The following is a 3,942-nucleotide window of genomic DNA, read 5'->3' as shown; positions in this document are numbered from 1 at the left end:
AGGAACAGCAGGAAGGAATATCAGATTGTGCAGACAAATAGAAGATTATCTAGACAAGGTTCTATTCAATGGAATTCAGTAACCACTGTGATTATCCTTTCCTGCTAATGTGATGGAGTTGGTTGAGAAACCACTACTGGAGAAGCATTTTTAAGCCATATACTGCCACTTGCAGGTCAAAGTAAATCTGCATTTGTTACACTAGGGATACATGAAAACAAATATATTTGTGCAGATGCTGGGCATGGCTTCAATAAGAGATAGAGATACCACATTGGAAACATCAGATCTGTAGACTATTACTGTAGCAGGAAAGGGTGTTAAATATGACCCCAATCTGAATACAACTTGCTTTACCGTCAGTGAGCAAATGTTGACTGAATGAGATTGTTACTCACAAAAGAATCCTATTTAGGGAAACAATTTTAATGTCTAGGATTTTACTGAAGATGCCATTAGAACACTCCTCCTTGACAATACAGTAGTATGAGCATGCTCATTAGAATATGCTCTTCCTTTAAAATTTGAATTATTCATTGCGAGTTCACCATAAGCATGTGAAGAACTAGGAAATTAACACTGAACACACAATCATAATTGATTATATAGCTTAAGCTCAGCTGCAACTGTGCCAAACTCAGACTTGGTGCAACTGAGCTGTGGGGAGGCATAACTGGATTTGAATCACCTTCTTATATCCTTGACCCTCAAGCTGGCTTGGGGCTTAACTGGCTCCTAGTGCAAATTAGAGCAGCCACAGGGCTGCTCTAAATTGTGTAGGCTGAAACAGTTCACTAGTGGGCTGTTCTGCTGGCCCAGGATCATCTCTATCCATTCCCTACCTTTTTTGAGGGTGAGTAGGAACACAGGTCTGGCTATGTCAGCTTTTCATTACTGGTGGATTCACCAAAATCATGGCAGCTGTTAGGGCAGCTTTAGGTTTCCTTTGTGCCAATGTATCCTTGGCTGACGACCAGGCTCCTTGTCCACAAGGAGCAGAAATATTCCAGTCCATTATAATAATCTTAATAGAATATTGTAGATGGATAGCAATTGAGGACCATAAGGAAGAGAACAAGAAAGAGGAGAGCAAATAGGGAAAAAAAAAAAAAAAGATGACGGCAGAAACATGCTGCTTTGGCAACACTTGTGATTTGAAAAATTTGACCTACCTGATTAATCCTTTATTTTTACATAGGGAAACAGAGGCCTGGAGAGCTTGTGATCTGCCCTAAAAGCCTTGAATGAGAGTTTGTGTGGCCTAGTGGATTAGACATGAGACTGCATCAGACGACCTGCTTTCTAACCCTGAACTGACTCTTTATTTGTTGTGTTGCAGGGGCAAGTCATTGGGGCTTGATTCTCGAATATGCAGAGTTCTCTTGGGAGGTGCTGAGCTCTTTCAATCTAGCTGACTGCAATGGAAGTTGAGGGTACTTTTAATGCTCTGCACCTTTTTCTGAGCCTCATTTTTCCCATTTGGGGGAAAAAAATTGTTTTGCGAAGGAGACATTTTCCCATCTGGGAAAAATAGGTATAATGCTGCCTACACTCTGTACCTCACAGAGGCATAATTCGTATTTGAAAAGTACTTTGAGACCTTTGACAGACATGAATAAAGCAAACTTCCAAGCTGAAAGACAAGGAAAAAATTCTTCTCTCTCACTTCAGCAAATATCCTCAGTACCTCCACAGCAAATGAGGAACTACTCTGGGTTTGCACCCAGAATGTAGAATTTGGCCCAGTAACTTCATTGGATGAAACTAAACCTGGATGATTTGGAAGACGAACAATTATGCTCTACCTCTAAATATTATGGGAGCTATAGTTGCTGCTTAGGTCCTAAGTTTAGGCATCCAGCTTCAAACATATTGGGCTTAATATTTGTACTTTTTGAAAATGTAAAGCATTATATTAAAATTATTAGCTGCCCTCTGGTGTCTGGAGGGCAACATTTCAACTGTGTGCCCTCCTTGTATCCCAACTCCTCTTCAGGGCTACACCATGCAAAGTAGTAGGACTGAATAAAGCGGCCATGACTTCGTGGGAGGGACTAGGTCAGTACAGGGGCAGAGTTTAGTTTGGTACATGACTGACTGAACGGCAGCATGCCCAAGATAAACAACTGTGAAGCTTCCAAGCCTGCCCCAAGGTGGGCTGCTGCAGTGCAATGCCACTCAGTCAGCATGCCTGGAGCCAGCCAGTGCAGCTTCAGAAGTAGGCGGAGCTGACCAGGGAAAGGTAGAGTCATGGTGACGTGCTGATTCAGTGTATCCCACTTGGCATCCTCCCCAGGCAGTGCTCCTTTAAAGCCTTTGGCTGAATTCCCAGGGAGGCAATCCCCACCGAAGACATTTTGCAAATGCACCCCACTTGGGCAGCAGGGGTAAACCAAACCTGGAGCATCTTTCTTAAAATCGTCACCTCTCCGAGCATGGCTGCATCAGTGAACTTGCATATGTTAAGAGAATTTAAAGAAACCGAACTCTTTCATTGAGAGTGAACATAGTTTGACAACAGGTCATAAGAGGGTAAGAGATGGCCATCGTCTGAGAGCAGGGAAGCACTCATGGTGATACTTTAAATTAATGATCCATTAATGAATGCTGAATTGCAGTGGAAGTGCCATATTACTGCATGATTTTATCACAATAAACTTATGTTAATTTTTTGAGGAGCACAAACTATTCTTAAAACTCACCTTCTTTCTCTTTTTGGTTACCACAGAGTCACTCAAGCCAGTTCCAGCTCTCCTTGAGACCCCAGAATGCACCTTACTGGCTGGCTCCAACACCAAAGGTACCCGAAAGCTGTAGTTGAGTTGTAGACAAAGCATATTTAAAGCATGAGCCATTAGATTATAACTTTGTTGTAACCTCATAACTTTCTCCTCTGTGGGTGGGTGAGCAATTTCAGTTTCATAGAGCCTAGAATCACCAACACTGGCCAGTCAAACCAACCCAACCCTTAACTTTCTCTTTCACCCAGCCTGGCCATAGCCTTCCTTATCTTTGTGTATTTGTGGCTAAACTTTATATAAATAAATAAAAATAAACATAAATAAAAAATAAAATATAAAAATGAATAAAAATAAATAAATAGTATTGATGTTCTATTCCCATATGAAAGGGAGCTGATGAACATACTGAATGGCAAGAACAAACCTCAGAGCCCTGGTTTTAAGCTGCAAGGCAAACTTAACTGCCTCATAGTGTTGTATGAAAGGAGAGGCTAGCACTCCCCTTGAGAAGGATGGAAGAGGTCCTAGTGACCTTTTCAACACACATATGGTTAAGGTATTGCCACTTACTTGGTGGCATCTATCCAAGGTGTTTGTTTTTTTTAAGAGCGAAAACACATCTCTACCATTTTCTAGTAAATGATTTTGCATAGCTAAGATGCTAGGAAGCATAAATAAGGGCAGTCACTGAATTAACCAGGGATGAAAAAACTGTTATGGAATTACACAGTAATGGTAACTAACTGCATTTGCTCCTTGATGTAGAACTTAATTGCTCTATTTTTATTAGTAGAAACTATATGCATTTCACCCATGGATGGTATAATTAAGTTAATGATCAGTGAGTGTAATGAATTTGTGATTAAGCCCAATTTTCTGAACCTTTCATTCTTGCACTTTCTGTAATTAGGCATCTTAAGTACCTTAAATGAGTTGTAAAAATGTTTACTTTTCTTTAAAAACCTTCCTGGCAAAGAAAAAAAGAAATACAGAAAAAACTTGCTAATTTGTACTAATGACCAAGAGCCCCACTGAGAATTACTCAACTTGGTGAGTTATCAAATGAACAAAAACAATTTTTAAAAAGTAAGGATAACACATCACCAAATGTACTTTGTTCATTTATGTTGAGAATCATAGTTTAGTTTTAATTATCTATTAAACTACTTCACAGAGAATATATACTAGTTAAATTAGAGAA

General features: G+C 39.9%; 1 non-coding gene across 1 annotated transcript; it reads left to right on the top strand.

Annotated features, from left to right (window-relative positions):
- The first annotated feature begins 3,212 nt into the window (after positions 1-3,212).
- On the top strand, positions 3,213-3,337 carry LOC135879807 (U6atac minor spliceosomal RNA). The gene has a single exon (XR_010561479.1). It is a non-coding gene; the product is annotated as a U6atac minor spliceosomal RNA (small nuclear RNA).
- The last annotated feature ends 605 nt before the right edge of the window (positions 3,338-3,942 follow it).

Source organism: Emys orbicularis, chromosome 5 (genome assembly GCF_028017835.1).
Source record: "Emys orbicularis isolate rEmyOrb1 chromosome 5, rEmyOrb1.hap1, whole genome shotgun sequence".
NCBI lineage: Eukaryota > Metazoa > Chordata > Testudines > Emydidae > Emys > Emys orbicularis.
This window is presented reverse-complemented; position numbering and strand designations above follow the sequence as displayed.